The sequence below is a fragment of the Puma concolor genome, chromosome A1 (assembly GCF_028749965.1).
Source record: "Puma concolor isolate L17-30 chromosome A1, mPumCon1.1.hap2, whole genome shotgun sequence".
In the NCBI taxonomy this organism is placed as follows: Eukaryota; Metazoa; Chordata; class Mammalia; order Carnivora; family Felidae; genus Puma; species Puma concolor.
The window spans coordinates 162,066,927-162,076,693 of NC_141667.1; the positions used below are offsets into that span (position 1 = coordinate 162,066,927).

Below are 9,767 nucleotides of genomic sequence, written 5' to 3' on the forward strand. Positions count from 1 at the left end.
AGAATTTTGTTCTCATTTCAAAGTCAAATGTGTTACTTAGGAGAAGGGGGGTGGGAGGGAGAGAGGGAGGGAGAGAAATGGGAAGGAGGGAGACAGAGGGAGGAAGATGATGGGAGGGAGGCAGGGAGAGGGAGGAGGAGGGAAGGGGAGGAGAAGAAGGAGTGGGGAAGGAGGGGGAGGGGGAGGGGAAGAAGGGTGGGAGAGGGAGGCAGGGGGAGGGAAGGGGAGGGGGATTGGAAGAGGGGTGGGGGAGGGAGGCAGGAGGAGGTGGGGAGGGTGGGAAGGGGAGAGGTGCAGGTAAAGGGCTGAATTCACACTTAGCCCCATACCCAGCAGTGGTCTCCCAGCAGCACTAAAAGGGATGAATGTTGCAGAAAGGCAGGAGGGCCCAGTGGTGTCTTCTCAGAGCTGCCAATAAGGGAGCTGGGAAGATTCACAGTCTGTCCTGTAAAGAGACCAAAAGCACTTCCTCTTTGACAGGCCAGGGGCTCTGCAGGGGTGCTATCTAGACCTCCATCCACGCTGATCTGCTGACTGTGTGTGCACATCGATCAGCAGTGCTGGGTGGACAGAGCCCACTTCCTGGGCTAATGTGGAAGGTTCTGGAACAGCAAAGAAGCCGCTAATGGGAAGGGAAGTGGAGCCTTCCACACAGGCCGGAAAATATCACTGACCCAGAGGGAGGGTGGAGGAGGGTATCAATTCTCCCTGCCTGGGGTGGAGGGCTCTGGACCCCAGAGAGCAGGCTCCCCACTGAGAAGGACGGGTGGGGGGGGAGGGGATCCCCTGGGGCCGCCTGGGGCCTGCCTCTCCAGGAAGTGGGAACACTGGAGGGTGGGAAGGATCACCCTTGCCCTTAAAGATCTCGGATGTGGGAAGTGACCTGTGGCTTCTGCGGAAACTCTTGTAGGGATAGGGGAATGTGAATGACAAGTGACAAAAGTGCCTGTTATATATAAATAAGATGGCATCTTTATTGCGGTCACTCGCCAGTATTGTCACCGTCACCGTTGCTAATATCAGGAGGGGCTGTATGATTCCAAGGCTGCCTGGGAGCTGTGGCCGTCCCTAGGGGTTGTGGGGGAGGTCAGAGGACTGCAGGTTCCAGAAGGCCTGAAATGACCCCAAAGGGTTACTGGAAGTGGCTACTGTGGGGATAAAAGTAACTTTGCTCCTGATTATTTATTCCCCTTCATGTTCCTGCAAGTAACTAGGGTAATAGTATTTATTTGGGTACTGTAGAGCTTATATATTCCTTTATATGCCTCTTCTACATCTAGCATCTGAGCCTAAACATGTGGAAGGACCCCTTCCGCGCCCCGGAGGCCACCATCGAAAAAGAGAAGCATGGAGACGTGGTTCTGCTCCCTCTGGAAGGCTGCACTGGGAGGAGGCCGGGGGGTCGGGTGGACCAGGGCTCCAGAACCCTGGAGTGCTGAGCTCCAGGCTGGGTGTGCAGGCTGCAGACTGGCCCGTCCGTCCCTTCTTGTCTTCGTCTTTCAGTCCCTGTCCTAGGACAAGTGAAGGGACAGAAGGCAGCCCCTTGCAGAGGCCGTGGGCCTGGGCCCCCTGCCTCCTTCCCTGTCACACTCGTGGGGGACAGGAGAACATGGTGGGGCTGTCCCCAGGACCCCAGTCCTCCCCAGGCCCACGTGTGTGGGACAAGGAGGCCTGATGCAAGCCCACAGCCCAGAGCCCCTGATCCGAGGGTCCAGATGGGACTGTGCCTGCTGGCCCTGGCCATCCCCAGTCCCCTGTGCCAGGGAAGGGCGGTGGGGGCCTGGGGGGACAGGAAGGAGGCTGTCTGCCTCCAGGAGGAGCAGAGAGGGGAGGATTGTGCAGGTGGCTGTGAGCCCCACGCTGAGCCAAGAGCCTGTCCTGCCACCTTGGGCCACTAACAGTAACTAGTGCCTGTGGTTCATCCTCAACCGATGCTGTGGCTCCCACATCCGGGAGAAGTGTGTCCGTGACCTCGGCCCTCAAGGACCCGGGCCATGGGGCTCAGGCAGGCAGGAATGGATGTTCCAGAAGGCCCAGCTTTGGGCTTTCGGTGGGGGTCCAAGTCTGGCCCGGAGCACCTGTGTCTCAGCTCCCTGGGCTGCCGGCCGGAGAACTGTCCCCTTCCTGGGATGGCCAGGAGTGAGGGCCGGACCACGCACCTTTGCCATGTTGTTTATTTGTTATTTATTTATACTTTATTTTTTTTGTTGAGGTGTAATGGACACACCATGTTATATTAGCTCCAGGCATAGAACACAGACGCGGCATTTGTGTGCACTGCGAAGTGACCATGTGGGGGACATCGGTCACCACAGACCCTGTCGTGTGACTTTTCTGGGCCTCGGTTTCCTCCTGTCCCACGGGGGCACTAACTGCCCTCGCCCCACGGGGCGGTTGTGACAGTCACGAGAGAGAATGTGAGGAGAGGATTTCACGCACAGAGTAAACAGTCGCTCTGGTTATTTTTAGCCTCGCCACCATCCCAGGTCCTCAGATTCTTTGATGTCCTCCCACAGGGTGTCAGTTGGACTAGAGTCCCAGGACACATTTCCTGGCCCTCCCCGCGGGAGCCGGTCAGCCTGCCCCATCCCCCTGTGTTGGCATCATCTGAGGTCTCCCTGTCCTTTATTTAGGATGCTGGCACACCGCACCGGCCTTCTAGAACGTGCCTGTGTCACTGCGGCTGCCACACCTGTGACCTGGAACCCCTCCAGTGCTAGAGAGAGTGGGAACAGGACTCCCCAGGTGGATGCACCTGCTTCCTCGAAAGCTCCCATCCCCCTACTGCAGGGAGGCACCCCCCCCCACCCCCGGGAAGTTGGAGAGACTTTGTAATCAAGTATAATCTACCTACAGGAAAGCTACAAGCGCAGCACAAATAAATCTTTCCTGGAACCTTGGAGAATAAGTTGCCCAAATGATGTTCCATAACCCCTAAATATTTCAGGGCGTATTTTCTTTTCTTTTTTAAGGTTTATTTATTTTTGAGAGAGAGAGAGAGAGAGAGCTGAAGAGGGGCAGAGAGAGAGGGAGACACAGAATCCGAGATTCCAGGCTCTGAGCTGTCAGCACAGAGCCCGATGCAGGGCTCGAACCCACGTGTGGTGAGATCGTGACCTGAGCCGAAGTCAGACACGCAACCGATTGAACCCCCCAGGTGCCCCAGCCTCTCGTCTGACTCCTGATGTATTGATTCCTGTAGTTATTTCTCTCCGTGTGGACTCTTGGTTGTCACTTCACTCAGTGGATCCCCATCCGTTACCATTGTCACCTCTCCTGATGCTCAGAGGTTTCCAGATATCCTCAGATTTGGGAGCTTCTGACAGTGGAGCCCTTCAACGGGCCTGTGTGTCACCACTGCTCATCTGCCGGCTCTCGGTGGCTTCAGGCTCACCTCAGCCAGGCTCTGAGGAGTGCCGTCTCTGCAGGGAGAAAGGATTTAGAAACCAAGGTCCAGGCAAGGATCTCAGGGATGAAGCCAGAGGGCACGCACACACACACACACACACACACACACACACACACACACACCTCTGTATTCATGAAAGCCACCAGGTCGAGCCAGCATCCCCAACTCAAATCCAGGACCACAGTCTTAGCTTTCACCCCATCTGCATTCGTGACTTTCGTCCCCAGCCCTGAGCCTCCTAGCTGCCTTCTCTCACCCTTGTACTGAGTTCCCAAATGCTGCCGGCCTCTCACCAGACCCCACCCCCACGCCGCCTTCCTCCCTCCTCTCGGTAGGTGCTCTGGCATCGGTGTCTGGACTGCCCCCTCCTTGCCTCCCTGCCACCCTGACTCCACTCCCTCACCCTGCCCGGGCTGCCAGTCCCAGACACACACCCCCACACTTCAGTCCTCATCCCACTGGGCTCTGACGTTATGGCTGCACCACACCCCCTTGGATGCTCCCCCCCCCCCCGCCCCCGCCACCTGCTTGGGCTCCGGGAGACCCCCCCAGATGCCACACTCACCTACTGTGCTCCTCCGTGGTGCCTTCCTCCTGGCATGGACATCCACCTTGCTTCAACCCACTCCGTGGCTTCAGGATGGAGTTTCTGGGGAAGGAAAGAGTAGCCAAGAAGCCTCCATTTATGAGTATCCGTGATTGGACGCAGGCTACCGCGTCCCACTATTCCGTGGTCCCCTGGCTTCTTTCCTGCCCTTCTCACCGAGCCATCAGGTGCATTCTGGAAGCCCGCCTGGGCAGGTGAAGGCAGTCTGTCAGTCAGGGCCCAGAGCCATCTCTCAGGACTCTTGCAGAGTCCCGTTGTATCTAGAGGCCGGACCCCCCGTGTTGGGGGTGTTTGCTCTGGCCCAGGCTGTGCCTTTGCCCAACACTCCAATATGCAGCCGCTTGTTTTGTAAGCTGTAGTGGGGATTAACGTTTACTCAGGAAGGGCCGGTGAGCCAGCAAAGGAACCCTGGGCCCAGCACCTATTAGCAAAGAGTCAGTGCCCAGCCGGGGCTAGGGGGCAGCCGTGGGAAAGCCTGGTCCCCCCAGTCATTGCCTCGATCCCTGTCCAAGCCTGGGAGTTCTCCACATTTTCTACCTGATCTGTGCACCTTCCAATCATTTAATGGGCAATTTCAGGAAAGACTGCCTGTAGACGAAGTTTATTAACCAAGTGATCAAGCCTCCATTTCAAGCAAAAAACAAAACAAAAAACCCCCTGCATTTTAAATAAAGAATGCTGGGATATAAGCTGATATTTGTAAAAAAAACACAGCAAAGCAATAGACAAAAATAGTTAGATTTGTGCATCAAATCAAATACAAAAAAAAAAAAAAAATCCAGATGGATTAGAGAGTTAGGAAAAAAGGATCTAAATTCAAACGTCAGTAGAATTATAACCAACCTCGGAAGGCTGTTTTCTAAGCATAAATCGACTGAAGAAACTATAGAGGGAATAGCCATGGATTCGGTTATGTAAAAATGAAGCGAGGGGCCCCTGGGGGGGCTCAGGAGGTTAAGCGTCCGACTTCGGCTCAGGTCATGATCTTGCTTTTTGTGAGTTCGAGCCCTGCATTGGGCTCTGTGCTGACAGCTTGGAGCCTGGAGCCTGCTTCAGTTTCTGTCTCTCTGTCTCTCTGTCTCTCTCTCTCTGCCCCTCCCCTGCTCATTCTCTCTCTGTCTCTCTTTCAAATAAACATTTAAAAAAATTTAAATGAAATGCAACAAGGTTAAATGAATATACACCCAAAGCAGGAGCATTAAAAGGCAAATACAGATAGGGTAGACTGTTGACAAATGGTTACTGACTTTAATTTATGTAGATCTTTGCTAATCATAAAAAGAAAGAATGAAAGAAAGAAAGAAAGAAAGAAAGAAAGAAAGAAAGAAAAAGAAAAAAAGATGACCCCAAAAGAGAAAACCCCCAGGGTGAGAACGACAAAAACACACTTGGAAGCAACCTCCATGAATTTTGCTCACCTGCAGAACCAGAGAAGGGACGGACTGAGCTGCTGTGCCAGGCTGGGGTGAGGGCACCTCGGGGTGACGCGGCTCCTTGCGACATGTGCTGGGATGACTGACCAATGAGGCTGAGGACGCTGTTCCAGAACAATGTGCAAGAAACGTTCTTGGGTCCAAGAAGAGTTTTGCTGACTATCCCCCCCACCAGACCCCCCCACCCCTCTCCCCCGCCCCCCGCCGGCAGGCTGTGGAAACACAAGGACTCCACTAAGGAATCCGAATTATATTTCGTTTCATGACCGCACCGAGTTATTCTTGGGTAAAACGTATCATAAATTTTTCCAATTAGTTTTCTACCACAGGTGTTCCTTCCCTATCTATCTCATAAACATAAAAAGAATACTAAAAACGGACTAGTTAACATTTACTAAGTGTATCCCAGGCACGGTGCTACATATACACAATTTCATTCGATTGTCACAATAAAGCCTGGGAGTTAGGTTTGAGTGTTTATGAGGAGGAGGGCCCCCACTTATGAATGAGGACATTAAGGGGTAGGGGCCTGACCCCGGGCCTCGCAAGAGTACTTGTGCAGTAAGGTTTGCCGGATTTCTGCCATGCACGCTGGGCTGTGAGACCTGTGCGTGCATCGATCTTGGAAAGAGATCACGCTTCGAAGAAATGGGTAATCTCTTAACAATGAGGTCCCTTCAAGAGAAGAGTCACCCAGATGATCTGATCATTTCGCCACCTTTAGGAAGTTTTAGTAAAACCTTTCGCTTCCCAGCACCAGAAACTGCTGGCCTCCGGACACTCAGCCTGGTAAGAAGGGCAGAGCGTCTGGGGGCCTTGGCTGGCTGCAGAATGGAGGCAGAGGCACCCCCCACCCCCGGGTCAGCAGCGGCGGCTCCCCCGGAACGCATCCCACCGCTGCAATGTCCCAGCAGCCTGTCAACCAGACAGGCCGTTGCCTACTCCTGGGCCAGCTGCATACTGTTCCCCAGGCCCCAAATTTCCCCAGCCCCTTGACTCTCGACCTCTCCCTTTGGCTGATGAAAGAGGTTTTTCTCTCAAGGCGCCTACCAAGAGCCCCGTCTCTACAGACCTTCTCCCAAGCTCCATACCTTCAGTGCCGCTGAATGGATCTGCCCTTGTATTTCCTCCTGTCACTCCCCTGGGGCTGCCTCACAGAGCCCCTTAAACTGGGAGGCTAATACAGCAGGAGGGCCCTCCTGGCTCCGGAGGCCCGAAGTCCAGCATCAAAGTGCTGGCGGGACTCAGAGGGAGGGTCTGCTCCTGCCCGCGTCCGAGCTTCTGCTGGGCGAGCCTCACCATCCTTGGCTGGTAGATGCGTCACTACAGCCTCTGCCTCCTTCCCCACGCTCTTCCTGTGCCCCCGCTCTCCCCTCTTCTTATACAGACCCCAGGCATTGGGTGAGGACCCACCCCGATCTAACTTGACCTCGTTTTAAAGTTTCATCTGCCAAGAAGACCCTTTCTCCAAATCAGGTCACCTTCTGCGGTTCTGGGTAGACCTGTATTTGGGGGGGACGCTGTCCAACCCCACACAGGCCCCACTCACACTTACCCAGGAACGTCGTCCTGTCCTGGTGCCAGGTCCTTGTGTCGAGAAATGTTCACGAACCCCAGGCGAGATGGGAAGATGATGAGTACCCTGGACTTTGAGAATGATGGGACGACAGAATGATGGGTCCGAGGAGCTCTCTTGGCCAGGACTGTTCTCTATTCTGAGATGATGTCCTTCCTGGCTTTTTTCATATTAAAAAATATTTTGTTTTCTTTTGTTTATAATGAGAAGATGGTAGGATTTGGCAAGAAGGGTATAGGGAATTGTTATTTTGGAAATTGTCCTTAACTGGCACCTGGAAATCTATCCCCCTTTTTTGGTCTTTATTGTCTGTCCCTCACCCCATTTTGGTTCACTCACCTGTGAAACCCAGGTCTGGGAATCACACTGCCTGGAAGAATTTTTTTTTTTTAATTTTTTTTTTCAACGTTTATTTATTTTTGGGACAGAGAGAGACAGAGCATGAACGGGGGAGGGGCAGAGAGAGAGGGAGACACAGATTCGGAAACAGGCTCCAGGCTCTGAGCCATCAGCCCAGAGCCTGACGCGGGGCTCGAACTCACAGACCGCGAGATCGTGACCTGGCTGAAGTCGGACGCTTAACCGACTGCGCCACCCAGGCGCCCCTGCCTGGAAGAATTTATTTGCAATCTGCCCCCCTCTACCTGATGAGAATTCCTTATTTGAACAGACCTGAGCCCAGGGCCAGCGGACATTGGATCTGACATATGAAGTTCTCCAGAGAGGAGTGGGCAGCCCGAGTCCAGAGGGTCATTTCTTCAGGGACAGTGCTCAGAAATCAGGCGTTATGCACCCAAGCGTGCCAGCTTGCTGCTGCTGGGGACTTGGGCCACGACAGGGCATCTGGAGAGAGTGAGACCCTGGTTACTAACTTGGTCATTTGTGCCCAAAAGTATTTTTCCTAAACAATTGACTTAGTCTTTTTTTTTTCCCCTAAGTATGTTTTTTTTCGTTTGTTTGTTTGTTTGTTTGTTTAAATTTCCCCGAAGAACTCGCTGGTTATACAAAGAACCCTCACGGGTCCCTGGTAGCTTTTAGAATGAAACTTTCTCTTTCTCCACACCGAAAAGGCAGAAGGAAGAGAGGAGTGAAGGGCTGAACCAACCCGGCTGATGGGGTGCTGTGTCCCAGAACCATAGGCTGCAGGTGTAAGTAAGGGGCTCCTGGAGAGCCAGGATCCATGACGGAGGTCTGCCCGGAGGAGGGGAGTGTCCTACATCGGCACATCCTCCCTGAGGAGGCCCTTCAGAAGAGAAAGAGTCTCGTGGTTTTCACTTCAACTTCTGCAATTTGCTCTGTTTTTAGAGGCTCACTGGGAGATCTTCAGCTGTTGTCCCGGGAGCAAGCTGCCCCCGGCCTGGCTCCCACCCTGAAGGCACACTGACGCTCCTCAAAACTCCAGACCCTTCTTCTTATGAAACATGTCACTTAGAGACAATACACATCAAGCACAAAATGCAGAAACCTAAAGGAAGGAAAAAACATTCCGTAATTCCCCTGCCCAGGGATAATCACAGCTAAATGTGATTATCGGTTCAGTGTTTCTTCTGCACACTTATTTTTATAAAAAGACAATCATACTTTGCAACCTGATTTTCTTATCTTCACTTAATACCATTTGGGGAACATCTTTCCCCTCATCAAATACAGAGCCACCAGGCCACCCCAAGACTATTTAAATGAGCTCTGTAAAGTCACTCCTTTCAATTTTTGGCAAATGTTTGACCTTTGTATTTGGTTGTGTGTGTGTGTATATATATATATATATATATAGAGAGAGAGAGAGAGAGAGAGAAAGACATATGACGTAAAATTTAAAAAATTTGGGGGCACCTGGGTAGCTCAGTCGGTTAAGCGTCTGACTTCGGATCAGGTCATGATCTCAGTTAGTGAGTTCAAGCCCTGCATCAGGCTCTGTGCTGACAGCTCAGAGCCTGGAGCCTGCTTTGGATTCTGTGTCTCCCTCTCTCTGCCCCTCTCCTGTTTTCATTCTCTCTCTCAAAAATAAATAAACATTAAAAAAATTAAAAATATTATAGGTCAGTCTCGCTTGGAGTTCCAGCACTATAAAAGACGGCAGGTTATGGGTACGTAGAAACATTGCACATCCTTCCTATATGCGTATCAAATAATTTGGTTACTTACTTGAATTGGATGAACCCCTTCTGGCCCTGGATGCTCTTTCTGGCCCCACGATTTACCACGCAAACTGCAGCCACCCCCACTGGGCTCAAGATTGCAGCAACCCTTTTGCAACCAAGATGGTTGATATTTGATATCTAAAATGGACTGATCGCTTGGGGGAGAAAAAAAAAATCTAAGTATATTTATTAGATTCTCTCCATTTTGTCTGGAATTTGACTCTTTTTCATATGCCCTTTACTGAAAAGGTCAAACACTAAGTATGCTTTAGAGATCTGTCTCCTCAGAGTAGTGAGCGAGGCTTCTGAGCTGCTGTGGCCATCATTGTTTTCGAGCTAGTCATTGGAAGCGGACGTGTTTATCTGCACCAGCGCTCATCAGGGACAAATACCAGATACACTTGTGATTTTTTTCCCCTACTGTTGGCAAGGCATTATCAAAATCAAAATTGAGCTGAAGTGAATATATATATATATATATATATATATATATATACACACACACATATATATATACACACACACATATATATGTGTATATACATATATATATATATATATATATATATATATATATATATTTGTTTTAAAATGATGTTCT

At 51.5% G+C, this 9,767-nt stretch overlaps 1 long non-coding RNA gene across 2 annotated transcripts; it reads right to left on the reverse strand.

Annotated features, from left to right (window-relative positions):
* Positions 1 to 3,004: 3,004 nt before the first annotated feature.
* On the reverse strand, positions 3,005 to 8,443 carry LOC147584618 (uncharacterized). 2 transcript variants are annotated; one of them, XR_015255687.1, is made up of 6 exons: positions 8,131 to 8,443; positions 7,698 to 7,868; positions 7,005 to 7,185; positions 5,435 to 5,553; positions 3,975 to 4,058; positions 3,005 to 3,422 (listed from the first exon to the last, which is right to left on the reverse strand). It is a non-coding gene; the product is annotated as an uncharacterized LOC147584618 (long non-coding RNA). The 2 variants fall into 2 exon arrangements; XR_015255688.1 differs by having other exon boundaries at positions 7,005 to 7,096; positions 8,131 to 8,438.
* Between the last annotated feature and the right edge of the window lie 1,324 nt (positions 8,444 to 9,767).